Genomic DNA, 17,639 nt, shown 5'->3' with positions numbered 1-17,639 from the left:
ACTAAGAAAAAATATGATGTTGTGTCAACCACCAGATTAAATATTAAGGTCAGCAAGTGTTTGCTTTCTACTTTTTGCAGAAGATTATACCTAAAATTACACTTTGAAAGCTACTTATTTGGTATTTTAAAAGTGTGTTTTGTACAGTGGTTAGCAAACCATTGGCTTTTAGGCTGGAATTTAAATAAATATAACGAATTTTAATGTAAGTCTTCCACATCAGTATATTGTCAAAATCCATCTAATTGCATCTTATAAGGATGAACTTATTAAACTGCTTGTTTAATACAGTGTAATAGTATAGAAAACAGATTTAATTGAAATTGCAGCTCCAAAACCAATCTCTTATTGAATGCTGATTTGCATAACTGAGATATGGAGTTTGAACACAAACATAATATCCAAGTCTGAAAGCTTCCAAGTTGAAGAATTAGGTCAAATGAAACATACTTAGGCACTGGGAAACATTTAAAAAATGACTTCAGCACTTGGGGTTAGGTTCACAAGGACCTTAAGTACCTAAGAGGGAGTTAGGCACCTGTGTCCAACATTTAGGCTATGCTGACAGTCACAGAGGAACTCCAGGTTCAAGTCCTTAGTGTAATTATTATGTTGTTATGTATACAAAATGGAATAGTTTCAAAGAAGACAGATTGAGAAAGCTCCACCTCAGAATACCAATAGTGTGATGGATAGGGTGCTCAATTTCCCTTGCCTCTTAAAACTAATTTATGCCTACATTATTTTGATGACCAGCAGAGAACAAAGAAGTACAGATACAGATATTTTACTTGTAGCCTCACAATACCATAAAAAGAGAAGAAAAATGTTACAATCCACTCATATAAGTTTAGCAGAACCTAATGTAATGGAAAACTGCAATATTTATTTAGTGCTGTATGCAGGATTGTTATAGCCATGTTGGTCCCAGGCTATCTAAGGCTATGTCTAGACTACACTGACTTTTCAAAAGAGGATATGCAAATTCATTGGGTATTTGCATAACTTCTTCCGATCTCACTTTCAAAAGTGAAGCTTTGAAAAGTGAAAGTAGTCGGAATGTGGTTTTTTCCTCAACTCCCCCTTTTTTCAAAAAGCTGCTCTTCCTCAAAAAATGAGGTTTACGTGCCTTTTTGAAAAAGGAGGGGGTGTGCTGAAAAAACTGTGCCCCAACTGCTTTCACTTTCAAAAGTGGAATTTGCATATCCTCTTTTGAAACTTCAGTGTAATCTAGACGAGCCCTTTGAGACAAGGTAGTGAGGTAATATCTTTTACTCACTCAATTTCTGTTGGCCAAAAGGACAAGCTTCTATCTCACACCTCAGTGGAGGCTGGTCAGATAAAAGACACTAACTCACCTACTATTGGGGGTTAGGACTTTGTACTTCAAGACTTGTCAAAAATGTTTAGACTGCAAAACTACATAGCTTCACTGCCTTGTCAGGAAGCTGAAGAAAACCCTGATAATAGCTATTTCCCAAGCCATCTACCAATTACTTGAAAGGTTAGTACAGGTTGAATCTCTCTAAACCAGGATTCTCTAGTCCAGCAACTGGAACACAGATGTTCCTGGACCAGAGTGTCTCAATGGAGGGTCAGTGGTAGGAGCCCTGCAGGGGCAGGGAGCCCAGCCAGGCCGGTGGCAGAGAGGAGCCGGCCGGCAGCCAGCCCAGGAGTGGAACCAGGCTGTGGGCCAGTAGTAAGGGGAGGGGAGCCAGAAATGACCACCTTGGTCCAGCAAAATCCCTTGTTTGGGCCCGGTCAGGTCCCAGGGGTGGTAGACCAGGGAGGTCCAACTTATAGTTAAAAAGATGTCCAAAACACTCTCTCTCAAAAAAAGTGCATGTGCCAAAAGCACTTGAGCAGATTGTTGATGAATTGCTCAAGGAAATTACAGAGTAAGATTTTATATCTACTTACTGTAATTCTGAATAATCTAATTATTATTTATACACAGCTTAAAAAAAGCCTCCTGATTAACTCCTCTGGAAGCACACAGTTAAGTGGCTTACTTAAATCAACACCTCTCCTGACTTCACTAACTGAACAATCAATATGAATAATGCATTCTGTGTTTGGACCTCTTAAAAACATTTATTTTCAGCAAATGTGATGCAATAAAACCAACTGCACTCCCTTTACCAATGTAGTCTCGGTAGAGTTGGTAGCATTAGCTCTTTTCTGCCAATCAGTGAAAGCTAACACAAAGTAGCTTAATCTGCAGCTGAATGACAAGTATCATCCATCTGACCATGTTTTCAAGGAGAGGCGTGGATACCACTGGTTCCAAACAGGTTGTTCCTAGTAACAGATAAAATGCATGCCATAGCCCCAGGCAAGTTCTCAGTACTAAGAACAACTAGTTATCTATAGACTTTTCCTATTTGTATGAAAAATAAGGGAACAATCTTAGCCATAGGCTGAAGCAGACATTTGGGCCCCAAGAGCTAGTCTATGCAAAGACTTTAGAGAAAAGTGTCTCTTCTTTTCTAGAGAAGCACCAAAGGAATTTGAATACAGAGAAATATGAGGCTTTTCCCTCAAAGCTTTCAACTCTGCTATTCTCTATAATGTTTGAAGAAGATGTAAAAAAAGGAATATCAAACACAAAGTCTAACATAAGATTTTCTTAAATATTTTTTTCGACATCTTCAGTGAACAAGAGGTTCCTTTTGAAACAAAGGCTAATTTTGTAAGCCATGGACAATAGCTCAGCACATGCACTAAACCTTCCCAGCTAGTCTATGTTTCAAACCTGCTACAAACAGAGATTAGCAGACCATCAATGACACAGTCCCAAAAGTGTGTCTCGGGGCAATGGATGCCAGACAAACCTCGTAAGAACATAAGAACAGCCATACTGGGTCAAACCAAAGGTCCATTTAGCCCAATATCCTGTCTGTCAACAGTGGCCAATACCAGATGCCCCAGAGGGAGGGATCACAACAGGCAATTCTCATGTGATCCCTCCCTTGCCACCCACCTCCAGAGAAACAGAGGCTAGGGACACTATTCCTGCCCATCCAGGCTAATAGCCATTGATGGGCCTAACCTCCATGAATCTATCCAGCTCTTTTTTGAACCCTGAACGCCAGTACCTTAAATAGTGTAAACCAAACTGTGCTTCCCAAACCATGAGCTGTGGTTCCCACAGGATTCATGGTGGAGCCATGAGAGTTTTGGAAAGGTTAATTAATTAATTAACTCTAAACTCTGGTCATCTGAAGAAGTGGGCTGTGCCCACGAAAGCTCATGATACCATCTACATGTTTTGTTAGTCTATAAAGTGCTACCAGACCATTTTTTTTCATTTTAATTAATTAATTAATGGAAACATTTCAGCAAGCCCCTTTTTAAAAAGAAATACAGAATAAACACTAACTACATAAAAATAACACTGTACAATCATTTAAATAAAGCGCATATATTTTCCTTTTATTTAAAAAATAATTAAGGACCTGAGCAATTCCAGGTAAATGTGTGAGTATTAAAAATGATGAAGTATTTTAAGGGGCTGCAATAAGATTGTTTCTATGCCAAGTGGAAAATGTTTTGATAAAGCACTTTTGAGTGTAGACCACATTACAGTGTAATTATTTATAAAGCCCTCTATTTGTCAAAAACAATACTCAAAATAAACACTGCTTTGAAACGCCAAACCTTCTCTTTGTTCTTTCACACGAGATGAACTTACAATTCACATTTGCAAACAAATTGCAGCATACTCTTTAAACTCACATTTCAACTACTTTCAATAATAATCAAAATCAGATTATTTTAAACACTACTTTGCTTTCCTTTGAGTACATACATTTATAAAAACAGATCTGTGATGCAAGAGAACAACATTCTTCACTCACTACAAGCTGCCTTCCAAACTCTCTAATTAAAAACAAACAACAAAAAGTCTACTGCCTCATTAAAAAATAAAAGTACTGTGATCTGTTTGTCATTAATTTAAAAAATTATATCATGTATCCCCGGAATATCTCTCTCTCTCTCTCTCTCTCTCTCTCTCTCTCTCTCACTCACTCACTCACACACACACACACACACACACACACACACACACACACACACAATTGTCCTCCCAACTTGCCAGTGTCAAACAATTCATTTTATTTTCTAGCCTCGTAACCTTTGAATGAGTATAATTATCTGTGTTTGTGGATTTAATGAGATTAATAAGAGTTGGAAGGGGAGGAGGGGAAAATCTCTAGTTTTTAAAGAGAAAATGAAACACCCACTAAACAAAGGCAAATGCTAAAGCGTATTTAATGATATGCAGGGTGTTGATAAACATAAGGCAACCAGCTTTTAACAGAGTCAGAGGAATCCCACCTTCCCAAGGATTTCATGTGGGTTTTTCATCTGAAGTTATTACTGTCAGTCCTGTGCTGGTCAACTAAAAGCAAACAATGCCAACAAAGGCATATTAAGAGACAGAAACAAGTTCTCTGATAAGACTGTAAAAAGCATCCTCAGTCAATCACCTTATACGATATTACTTATGACTTGACAGACTGCAGAACAAAAATTCATACGAAAATCCCAGCGTATATTCACTGCTTGAAAACAAAATACAAATGAGATGGACACTGAAGAATCCTTTTCTAGTGACTGAGTGTATTTCTTTCTTTGGCTATGGGGGAGTGGTGTAATAACACATCATATCAGATGGACATCAATAAAGGAGAGGAGACCAATACAACAGACAGGTTGGGAAATCTTTCTTAGGTATGACATCTCCACTTCACCGATTGCATTCCCCATGACCCAGCACTCTGTGGAGTCAGTGCAGAGTGGAGGTGAAATATTATCAAACCACAATGATAATGTTTTGTACTTGCTCTGAACTTATGTTGAACTACATGCAATGCCGGGAAATGGAGAATCAGGTCTCACAACTTCAGTTACAGTCAAGGGAACTAGTTAGGGAAGTTGATTGTATTGAAGAACTCAAACATCTGAATGGGCAGGAGCTGGGAAAATTGTAAAACTATCTGGAGCGGCATCCCAAGCAAGGGGAAAAACTGATAAGAAAGTGTTGCAGACCAAAGTGAATGAACAAGCAGCTCAAGCAGGTTATTAAGGGAAAGCAGAAAGCCCAAATGGAACAGAAAAAGGGAGGATCATCAAGGAAAGCTATTGTGGAGATCAGATATCACAGGGAAAAAGTGACAATTGCCCAAAAGCCAAGTGAAGCTGGATCTTGCAAAGGTATTGCAAATATGGTACCTATATTTTGAAAGGGGAAAAGAAGTGACCCAGAAAAGTTCAGCCTGTGTTTGACCTCAATTGTATGCAAGGTCTTAAAAGACATTTTGAATGAGAGAGTAATTAAACACCCTGTCTCTCTCTTTTTATTTTTTTCTCCTTCCCCCCAACTTTTTTTTTTCCTTTTTTTTTTTTGCTCCCATCCTCCCCTTCCCTTATTTATTCTTGGATCTGGAGAAGTGGGTTGCACCCATGAAAGCTCATGATACCATCTACATGTTGTTAGTCTTTAAGGTGCTACCCCTCTGAAGATTAGGAAGTTTAACAGTAACACAGAAAAAGAATGAAATCTAGAAAGAAATCCAACCTTTACTAACATATCTCATGGAAAATTAGGAATTTGTTAATTTTAACATTAAAAAAAAATAAGAATTAAAAATAGACTTGCATATTATTGAATGACAGCTTTGGATCAGTGCTGGACATGAGAAGTAAAATAGATGTGTTTGAGAGATGCAGTAAATTAAAATGCAAATATACTGAAGAAAGTAGGCATGGCAAAACAAAATCTATTTCTAAAATGCACTGGTCAGAAACTGAGAATGCCTTTAGGAGAACAAGATGCAGATTCATCACTCTAGCATGGCTGAGTTTTAATATATGCTAAAGACACTTACAGTCCTGAATACACATGTATGTATATATCATATTAATCTAACTAAACAATAGTGGCAGCTAGGGTTTTGAGATATATAAGGAGACCTTGCAATTAGAAACAGGAAAAGGCTATCTGGACCAACATATTAGCTTTTTTTGAAGTTTAGTTCAATTCCGTCTTACTACTTTGTTATTATACCTCTCAAACTCTTCTTCCAGAAAAAAATAATGAACTAATTAAATCTAGGTATATTAATCACACACTTTTCTTCATTTATTATTCCCATGAACCTATTAAATACAATTATTGTTATTTTGGCAGTCTCTAGAATTTACAGAAATGTATGTTATACCTTCTAATTTTTGAAGCTTTTACCAGTGTGAAAAAATGGAAGCTCTACAAACCCCATCAGACCCTTTCAACCTTTCAGTGATTTGTAATAGGTCTCTGTCTCTGGTTATTCTAACAAACATCAGGGTTAGCCACCTCTTGTTTGCAGTGATTCAGCCAATCCCTATGGAACACTAAGGTCGCACCCTTTGCTGCTACTTCCAAGTCTGTCTTGATGTAAGAATGATTTCATTATATGTTGAAGTTTATGTTTAAAACATTCTATCTTCTCTGCAGCCAAACATGCACTTCTTCTTTCTTTATCCTCCCATACCCATAGAAATTTTGTACGGGGGAGGGGGGGAAGAGGTTGGGAATGCAAAGTGCCTCTTCCCTCTTTAAGGCTGGGTGCTCAGATGGTGAGCCAGATGTCTACTTTTTTGGCACCACAGCAGCCTCATGTGGAGGAAACTGCACCGAACATGAATTCTGCACTTACGTTTCTTTTGTTAAAGAGGGGGAGGCATGACTCCTGTCCCATTTGGCTTTGGCACCATCACCTCATATACATAAGGCGTACATCAGTTTGTACCATTGATGTCAGTCTTGTGTTGGTCTGTTTTCTTGACAGACTTGGCTTTTCTCCATTGTTATGCATAATAGATTGTTCTACTTCATATTTCCGATGCTGCAAGAAACTCTTTGCAATGGACTCTAAAGATCTACAGGCATTTACTTCCGAATGAATTGATCTTATCAATTTTGGTTCAGATTTCCATTACTCCACTCCATAAAGGAGAATAAACATGATGCTGACATTAAAACTATTCATTTTTGTGTCAGTACCAATTATACTAGTTTTCTAAATCTTTTCAAGTGTATGAAAATTCTTTACTGCTTTTAATATTTTGTTGCTTGACATCTAGCTCAGTCTCACCATCACTACACTTCACAATCCTTAGAGAGGTAAAATGACTGACTTCTTACTTCTGGGAAACATATTGGTCTTCCCCTTATTGACAAACAAACCAACTTATTTTGTTGTATTTGCCAAAAGCTGCATATTTTTTCTTCTATTAAGCAATGTTTTGAACTAAGCAGAACAACGTCATCAGGAACAATTAGGTCATCCAGTTGTACTTTATCATTTATTCATAAAATTTCCTATTTCCTTCTGCTATTATTTTCCTTGGTGATATAGTCAAAAGTGGAGGCATAAACACCCTTGCCTTACTCCAGTTGTCACTAGAAACTATTGGCTGATCTTGTAAACATCTCTGACTGCATATATATCATGATCATATAGATCTGTGATTATTCCTTTTTTTTCTTTGCTGCTACTCCATAATGTCTCTTCAAAGACTATCTGTTTATAATAAAGGCGTCTGGAAATTTATCATAATTATAACAAGAGGTGCTTGGCACACCACAATTTGTTCTACAGGTTGGACCTCACTGGTCTGGCACCCTCGGGACCTGAGTGGTCCTGACTGAGGGAATTTCCCAGACCAGAGAAAGTCCCCTGCCACCAGCCCCCTCATCCTGTTGCTACTACCTGCTACTGGCTCCTTTGGCCCCACGGCCGGCCGGGCGACACAACTGCCCCATCCCCACTGCCATAACTGCTCCTGCAGATCCTCTGCTGGCACAGCAGCAGGCCCTAGCTCTGCTCCCATGGCACCAACTCCACTGCCAGCCTGCACGCGGCTGTGATTGGACTGCCAATCTGCCACGGCCCCAGCTGCGTTGCTGCAGCTCTGACTCCGCTGCCACGGCTCCAAACGGGCTTCCCTTGCTGCACTGCCAGCCAGGCTGCCATGGCTCTGTCCCCACTGCCAGACTGCCAGCAGGCTACTCCCTGGTTCTTGTTACTGGTACCCAGTAACCATTAACTGGTTACCCACTCACATCCTTAGTTCCATTCAGCATCTGTTCACTTCTATTCACATTAATCTTTAATCTCCAATGTGAAACGTGTCAAAGACTTCTTAAAATAAACCCCACAAGACAGTGAAATATGAATACTCTTCTAAGTATCTAAAAGTATCAATTCCTGCACCTATTGAGGTGAACAGCAAATTCCCAAGGATTTCAAGTGAGTGCAGAACCAGTCACTTTACCAGACTCATTCTTCATAATAGAAATATGCTTTTTTTTAAAGTTTGACCCAAATGCCAGAAGTATTAATTTTTGTTATTTTATGGGGTAAATAAATACAGCTCTCATGACCAGTGTGGATTGCGTAAATATAGTTTCACACGCTTTCTGTATACTACACACATGAGGTTATTCATGAACTCATTTGGAAACCTTTATCTTGGAGAGTTTAAACTCTCTAGGATTCTTAATGAAGAAAATGACAATCCTGTCTCTACATTTTGCAGAAGAGCTAGTAGCTATCACCCCTTGTACATAGCAATGCAGATGATTTCCCCAATCCATTGTCTTCCTTTTATTTACACTATAAGGGTTCGTCTATACTGTACAGTTATTTTGGAACAAGCTATTTCAGAACAGTTATTCTGAAATAGCTTATTTCGAAATAGCATGTCTATACTGCAGGGAAGCCTCAAAATTAGTCTGAGGCAGGCTTCCCTAATGTAAACGGGCTATCTCGATTTAGAGCTCCAGAAGGAATAACTTAGAATAGCCCTGGTAAGGGGCTATTTTGATATAGCAGATGTGGAGCATCTACACACGCCTTATTTTGAAAAAGCTATTTCGGAATAGGCATTATTTTTCATAGAATGAGGTATACAGAAGTCGGAAGAAGTTGTCCATTATTTCGAAATTATTTCAAAATAATGGAATTGCTGTGTAGACGCTCGCATAGTTATTTTGGAATAACAACCATTATTCCAAAATAACTTTGTTGTGTAGACACACCCTAACAGTTTAAAAATATTGCTAGGCTTAAGGCAAAATAATCACCCCACTGTACAAAACCAGTTTTCCCCACATCCAACTGAGATTTTGGTTCTCTCTCATTTTGTCTCAATTCCTTTATTACAATAAAGCTATATTTGGCACTTCCCTATTCCCCAGAATGTCTCCCAAATTTTATGAACTCTGAGAGCTGTCAGTAAGGCAACATCTGTTTTACTAATCATTTCCTTGTAAGAATGCATTTCACCTGGAATCTTACATCTGTTTCTATAAATACACTCACAAAAAACAAAACACAAAGCACTGTGTTATAAAAACATTACTAAGGTTGCAAAGTCAAGCGCTCAACAGCTAGGAAATACAGGAATTAAGGTTGCCTGGACTCCATTGTGAGTAAGATCCCTGATCCTTACCCTTTGGCTCCTACCTGTCTCTAGTGCAAGGAGCGACTGGACTGCCCGTCGAAGGAGACGCTCATGAGAGGGGTTCCTGAAGAGGAATGGGGACAGAGGGTGGGAAGAACTGCAGGGAATATCCATCCCATCTGTGCAGAAGACCCAATGGTCTGATGTGATATGGGCCCAGGCATGACAGAAGTGGGAAAGCCTCCTCAAAAATAAGGGGTGAAGATCAGGGAAAACTGTTCCTCTGCCCTTGGGTGCACCGTCAAAAAACCCTGTTAGGGTTCCAAAGGGGGTTTAGAGGAGTTATTTCCCTGGCCTGACAGGTGGTTCAGTGTTCTCCTTCTATTGTTCCTATTCCTCTGAGGAGGCTGTTCCTGTCGATGCCCCAGAGCATACCTCTGTTGCGGAAGCTAGGACCTGAATGGATATCTTTGAGTAGCCGAGGTGTGCATGCCAAGTGACTTCACTGTCAGCCTTGATGGAGCTTGGAGTCTTGTTAGCTCCTAGAATAGACTCCTGCCCTCAAATGGGAGGTCTTGTAGGGTTTGCTTAATCTCCAGTGGTAGGCCAGACAACTGGAGCCATGAGGACCAGTGCATAACTATCCTGGTAAACAGGGTTCTTGTCCCGGAGTCTAAAGCGGCCTGCAGCAAAGTCCTGGCAACCGTTCAGCCTTCATCTGCTAATGCCTCAAACTCCGGTCTGGTATCAGGAGAGAGGAGCTCCTTAAATTCTGACATTGCCTCCCATAACTTGAAGGAGTACCTGCTGAGGATTGCTTGCTGATTCACAACCTTCAGCTACAGTCCTCCGGCCAAGTACATCTTCCTGCTGAAGAGATCAAGTTCCTTAACTTCTTTGGCCTTGGGCTCTGGTACTTGTTGACCCTTTCTCTCCTTCATGTTATCTGTAAAGACCACCAGGGAGTAAGGGTGGGTTGTGAGAAGAGGAACTCGTATCCCTTAGACAGTACGAAGTACCTCTTCTCCACTCCTTTTGCTCTGGGCGGAATCAAGTCAGGGGTTTGCCACAGTGAGTTATGGTTTGACTGGATGATCTTTATTATGGGTAAAGCCACCCTCAAGGAACCCTCTTGAATAAGTATATCCATGGCTCGACAAATTGCTGTATCTATTCGCCCGTGGCGAGTAGATTTCAGCCGATCGCTCTGTTAGCCCCGTTCACCGGTGCTGTGTGCATGCGCAGTGCCGATCTGGTGCATGCGCAGTGCGGGGCTGGTGAGTATATCACTCTGCAGTTTGTCAAGCCCTGAGTATATCCATGATAGGGTCCTCTAACTCCATGATTTCCTCCGCTGGGAGGTTCATATTCTGTGCCACCTGCTCAGGAGATCTTGATAAACCCTGTGATCAACTGGCAGGGGTCCCACCACTGAAGTGCCTCCTACAGACCTGTCCTGAAAAGAGGATGAGGTGGTCAGGGGTAGAAGCAGGTCCAAGAGTGGCACCAGTGACAATCCCATGCCTCTTCCCCTCATCTGGGTGGAGCAGCTTCCTGCACAGGAGTGGTCCCTGAAGTCCCTGATGGCGGAATGCCCTCATGAGCAGGACAAGATACTATTGCCAAAAGTGTCCTCGAGTGTCACTGTCCCTTGGTGACCTCAAGTGGGGGTGGATGAATGCCACCAATCTGGATGACCTGGAGACCACTTGGGACTGGTAGTATGCCCAAAGTGTCCAAAAAGGCCATTGAGACAGAGGGGGCCACCGAGGCTGACACTGTGCCAGAAGGTCCCTTCTGCACTTGTTACTGTGGCTCATCCAAGAGCACATCAACACTGAGTCTGACTCTGACTCTGACACCAAAGGCGAAGACCACTGTGCTGCTGAAGCCACATGCCTGGAGGCCTTTGGCATCGTGAAGTAGTGCTGGGATGAATGCAATGCCAAATGGTGCCATCTACCATGGGACCGAAACCTAGTCCAGGACCAAGAACAGGACCATGATGTGGACTGGTGCAGTGCACTAGGAGCCACCGCTCTGGTCTCCACATACAGGGTGTGAAGCTACTGTGTTGGGGAGTCCACAGGGCTCCTTGGTACCAGAGGGACGGTAGAGAACATGATGCCAGTGGAGTGATTGATCTGAGAGGACGATGCAATCCAGAGCTTGTCCAGAGACTGGGAATCCATTTTAAAGCACTGGGAGGAGAGAAAAGTGATCAGGAATATTGAAAATGGATTCACCAACGGCTAGGCATGCCTGACCAACATGACTGCCTTCTATGACAAGATAACTGGTTCTGCGGACATGGGGAAGTCAATGGATTGGATATACCTTGACTTTAGCAAAGCTTTTGATATGGTCTCTTAGGCTGTGTCTACACTACATGGCTCCATCGATAGATCCATGTAGCTTAGACAGATAGGCAAAGGCAAATGAAGCCGCAATTTAAATTTACATGGCTGCTGCGCTGAGCCGACAAACAGTTGATCAGCTGTTTGTCGGCTCAGCGCGCTAGTCTGGACACTCCCCTGCCGACATCAAAGCCCTTTGTTGGCAGCCCCGTTATTCCTCGTGGGATGAGGTTTACCGGGGCTGCCGACAAAGGGCTTTGATGTCGGCAGGGGAGCGTCCAGACTAGCGCGCTGAGCCGACAAACAGCTGATCAGCTGTTTGTCGGCTCAGCGCGGCAGCCATGTAAATTTAAATGAAGCCGTGATCATTTAAATCACGGCTTCACTTGCCTTTGCCAAAAAAACAAATCTACATGGCTCTGTCAATGGAGCCATGTAGTTTAGACGTACCCTTACAGTATACTTGCTGGTAAGTTAAGGATGTATGGATTGGATACTTAGGATAAGGCGGATAGAAAGCTGGCTAGATTGTTGGGCTCAGCAGGTAGTGATCAACAGCTTAATGTCTGGTTGGTGGTTGGTATTAAGTGGAGTGTCCCAAAGGTTGGTTCTAGGGCCAGTTTTTTTCATCATCTTTATTAATGGCCTGAATGAGGGGATGGATCGCACACACAGCTAGTTTACAAACACTTAGTTGGGGGAGAGGTACATATGTTGGAGAGTAATTATTTAAATCGTAGCTTCATTTCCCTTTGCCGATCAGCCTAATCTACATGGCTCCATAGATGGAGCCATGTAGTTTAGACACACCCAGAGTGTTGCTCATAAGAGGGGAGAAGTGCAGAGGCTGCAAATGGAAAGAAAGGCTCTTGCCACACTTTTCATTCTAACTTTTTGCAATATTTTGCTTGTTTTCAACTTTCTCAATGTGTCGTCCTAATTCCTGGTTTTTTCATTTGCCAGAACTGATATATCACATTTATCTTTGTTTCTACTGAAATTGTTTTCATATAATCTGTTATCATAATAGTTCATCAGACAACAGAAAACTTCCCTACCCAAACACAAACTAAAACCAGCATTCCAATAATTCAACAGTTCTACTAAATTGCTGCTCACATGTATACTTTAGCATGTCTATAAAATTTTTCAAGATTAAATCTGAAACCAACAACCATTCTCTATTTGAGTGATCACATTTTGGACACTCTCATTTTAACTTGTTTATCATTTTATTGTATATCACCCCAGTGGCAGTTTTGCCTGAGTAAAATGTGCGAATAATGGCTTAAGGCAATACTGTATGTTGCTGTTTTGAAGACTGTGTATCTCAATGTATGGGTAAATAGAATAGATAGCTAGAACAGCCTTGACAAAAGCCAAACACCATTTTGCTTGAGTAAGGAGTGCATGATTCACTGGCAGTCTGAAAAGTACCCAAGGCTACAAAGATTTCTGTAAGGCTCTTAAAGAGAAGATGCACTAAAGAATAATCTGCAGGAAAGGATGGGACTGGCAATGCCTAAGATTTATTAAAATGACTGTTTTAGAATTTGAGAGTTTTTAAAAACATGTAATTCTCTGTTGTCAAAATGATGGGTGAAAAACAATTATTCACATTATAATCAAATAGTGACCTTATGCACATGTGCACAATTTGCGCTGGAATCAGTGGGACCTTTATGTCTATACATCAGGGCAAAATGTGTACCTCAGTGCTGTTTTCTGCTCTCTGCTCTGCTACCCTGCCCTCAAATATTAGGTGTGCCACAAATGAGCTGTCAATGCTAATGCTAACTCAGGCTAAGTGACACATTCTCTCTAGCACCTAAGAAGATTAACAGATGCAGAACAGATTTTATATGCAAAAATTATTTCTTGTGGAGAATTATAAAATACCTTAATCCACTGAATAAAATTTCCCCCTAAGTGAAATGCTCATAATGTGGGATATATGCAGTGCTAAGCAGTCCTGTCTGATGTGTTACTAGGCTTAATCTACACCAGCAGAGATGCAGTTTACATCTGTAATAAAAAGTACTTTTGCAAGTATAATTCCATCAACACTATGGATTTCACTCCTCACCAATGTTAATAGACTGGCAAAACTTTCTAGTGCAGGTCTAGTCTGAATATCAAAGGACTCTAGACTCGTCAGGCAAACATCGTATTTAGCAGAGGTGAGTAACTACTAGCCTGGGAGCCAGATTCGCTCCACCAGGGTTAATTCCTAGTGGGCCCCTGCCACTATCTGTACCTGCACAGCCACAAGTACACAGATAGTGTAGACATACCCTAGGAGCTGCAATCGCTGGTCCCTGTGGGCATCCAGGTAAATATGGCGGTAGCAGCCCATCAGGCCCTAACCCTGGCAAACTGCTGCTGTGTTATTGTCTGTCCCTAATTTATAGCACAGAGTAGGTGCCTGATAATTTTACTCCAAATGGCTCCTGAAAAATAAATTGTTCAGGTGCATTTTACTAAGTAAACCACAATTATCACTTAGTATTTCAGCCAAAAATTAAGAAGAGATGGTCAAATCTTATCTCAAATGAGATCAATGATTATAATTGATTACAGGCAGTCCCCGAGTTACGCGGATCCGACTTACTTCGGATCCGCAGTTACGAACGGGGATTTTCTCGCCCCGGAGGACTGGAGCAGCGGGACGCCTGGTCCTGCTGCCCGCCTCCTCCGGGGCGAGAAAAGCTGCTCCCCGTCTCCCTGGTATGCTGGGGGAGCCAGCAGACCAGGGAGACGCTGAGCAAAGCCTCAGAGGACCCAGGCCGGACCGCGGCGCTGATCTGGAAGCGCCGCGGTCCGGCCCGGGTCCTCCGCCGCTTTGCTCCATGTCTCCCTGGTCTGCTGGGAGGGGACGCAGCTAGTACCCCCCCCCCCAGCAGACCAGGGAGATGTGAAGCAAAGCCCGGGGCCCGTGGTAGAGCAGGTGGGGCGCTGCCGGTTGGTCCCGCAGCACTGCTCCTTGGCGCTACTGGACCAACCCGGCAGCACCCCAGCTGCTCTGCCCCAGGAGACCTGATTCAGCCGCTGCTGATCAGTTTCAGCAGCGGCTGAATCAGGACGCCTGGGGCAGAGCAGCTGGGGTGCTGCTGGGTTGGTCCAGTAGCGCCGAGGAGCGGCCACGCTACTGGACCAACCCAGCAGCACCCGAGCTGCTCTGCACCAGGCGTCCCCAAGTCAGCCGCTGCTGAAACTGACCAGCGGCTGACTACAGGAAGCCCGAGGCAGAGTTGCTCTGCCCCGGGCTTCCTGGAATCGGCTGCTGATCAGTTTCAGCAGCAGCTGACTTGGGGACGCCTGGGGTTCTTAAGTTGAATCTGTATGTAAGTTGGAACTGGTGTCCAGATTCAGCCGCTGTTGAAACTGATCAGTTTCAGCAGCGGCTGAATCTGGATGCCAGTTCCGACTTACATACAGATTCAACTTAAGAACAAACCTACAGTCCCTATCTTGTACGTAACCCGGGGACTGCCTGTATTATTATTTCCCCACTGTGGCCTATCCACATGTAAAGCTGGTCCTTTAGTTCTTTCATATAAGTTATATACATGCCATTTTTAAACTTCTAGACAAGGCAGATGGAACATAGGAACAGCCATAGTGAGTGAGACCAAAGGTCCATCTCGTCCAATATCCAGTCTTTCAACAGTGGCCAATGCTAGATATTTCAAACAGGAAGAACAGAAGAGGGCAAGTGATCCATCCCCTGTAGTTCTGCCCTACCATCTTGCAGTCAAATATTTAGGGACACCCAGAGCATGAGGTTCTACCCTGACCATCTTGGCTAATGGCTATAGATGGAACTATCCTGCATGAACTTATTTAATTCTTTTTTGAATATAGTTATTGTTTTGGCCTGTACTATATTCCCTGGCAATGAATTCCATAAGTTGATTGTGTTGTGTAAAGAAGTACTTCTTGTTGTTTGTTTTAAGTTTACTGCCTACTAATTGCATTGGGTGATTCCAGGATTATGTATTATGTGAAGGGACAAACAACACTTCCTCATTCACTTTCTCCACAGCAATCATTATTTTAGACATCTGTATCATATCCTCCTTTAGTTGTTTCTTTTCCAAGCTCAGCAATCCCAGTCTTTTTACTCTCTCCTCGTTCCATTCCCTTTATCATTTTTGTTGCCCTTTTCTATATCTTTTCCACGTCTAATGTATCTTTTTTGAGCTGGGGCAACCAAAACTGGACACAATATTTAAGGTCTGGGTGTATTAGGATTTATATAGTGACACTATGATATTTTCTGTTTTATCATTTATCCCTTTCCTAATGATTCCCAACACTCTGTTTGCTTTTTTCCGCTGTTGCTGTGTAGGAGTGGATGTTTTCAGAGAACTATCCATGATGATTCCAAGATCTCTTTGTGGCAACAGCTAATTTAGAACCCAATTTAGATTTTGTGTGTATAGTTAAGATTATATTTTCCAATGTGCATTACTATACATCTATCAACAGTGAATTTCATCAGCCATTTAATTGCCCAGTCACCCAGTTTCGTGGGATTCCCTTTGTAGCTCTTCACAGTCTGCTTTGGACTGAACTATCTTGAGTAATTTTCATAACATTTACAAACTTTGCTACATCATTTAATCCTTTTCCAGATCATTTCTGAATAAGCTGTACAACACTGGTTCCAGAACAAGCCCTGGGGGACATTGCTCCATTCTGAAAACATTACATGTGTCCATTCTGAAAACATGTATTTCTAGCCTTTGATTCCTATCTTTTTACCATTTACTGATCCATAAGAGGGTTTTGTCTCTTATCCCATGGCTACTTACTTTGCTTAAGAACCTTTGGTGAGGGATCTTGTCAAAGGCTTTCTGAAAGTCCAAGTGCATTGCATTCACTGGATTGCCCTTGTCCACAGGCTTGTTGATGCTCTCGAAGAATTCTAGTGGATTGATGAGATGTAATTCCCCTTAACAAAAGCTGTGTTGGCTTTGCCCTCAAATTGTGTTCATTTATGTTTTTTATAGTTCTGTTCTTTGCTATAGTTTCAACCAATTTGCCTGGTACTGAAGTTAGGCAATTGACAGGATTGTCTCTGAAACCTTTTTTAAAAGGACTCACGTTAGCTATCCTCTAGTCATTTAGTACAGAAGCTGATTTAAGTGATGAAATACAGCAGGTTAAAGCAGAATTATATATGAGCAGAAAAGAGACTTAAGATCTGGTCTGCATTAGAAAATGTCTGCCAAAATCTCCATAAGGACTATCAAATCTCTCTCTCTCTCTCTCTCTCAAGTTTTTGAAAATTTTCTATGGCAAAATAAATTCTTACACTAAAAATAGTAATTGGATGACTTTTCCCTCTTCAGTCAGGATCTGATCCAAAGCCTATTGAAATCAAGTTGTAATTCCTTCTATAAAAGTATTCAGCTAGAGGTGTGTGATAACTGATTTTTCAGGCTGGTGGCTGACCTGAAAAAAATTAGAAAACAAAGTGATATTTGGGTTGACCAGAAGCTTAATTTGTTAGTATTTTTCAACAAACTAAAGAGCTAAGTAATAAATAAAATAATAATAATAATTTTGAGTTAACACAATTTTTGTGTTATTTCATTCAACCTGAAATTAAATGTTTCATTTTCTTTTTGAGATTTGATTCACCCTTTAAAAAATTTAAAAACCAGTAAAATTTGGAATAAAAATAGTTTTTAGACCAATAAAAGACAAAGTGATTTTTAAATGGCTTTTTGGACTCTTTGTTAACTGAAAGAATTCATTGAATATGATGCAAAATGGTTCAGTCAACCCTAATCTGCATTTTTTGGCTAAAAATAAAGA

The 17,639-nt window shown here is 41.4% G+C and overlaps 1 protein-coding gene across 1 annotated transcript in view; it reads right to left on the bottom strand.

Moving 5' to 3' along the window:
- Nucleotides 1-17,269, bottom strand: part of FUT9 (fucosyltransferase 9) — a 44,235-nt gene extending 26,966 nt beyond the window's left edge. The window contains exon 1 of the mRNA XM_089777192.1: nucleotides 16,631-17,269. The gene's annotated coding sequence lies outside the window, so the exon portion shown is untranslated. The remainder of the gene's footprint in view (nucleotides 1-16,630) is intronic.
- Between the last annotated feature and the right edge of the window lie 370 nt (nucleotides 17,270-17,639).

The sequence above is a fragment of the Pelodiscus sinensis genome, chromosome 3 (genome assembly GCF_052426305.1).
Source record: "Pelodiscus sinensis isolate ZL-2025 chromosome 3, ASM5242630v1, whole genome shotgun sequence".
NCBI classification, from domain to species: domain Eukaryota; kingdom Metazoa; phylum Chordata; order Testudines; family Trionychidae; genus Pelodiscus; species Pelodiscus sinensis.
Note: the sequence above shows the minus strand (reverse complement) of the source record. Positions and strands in the feature narration are given on the sequence as shown.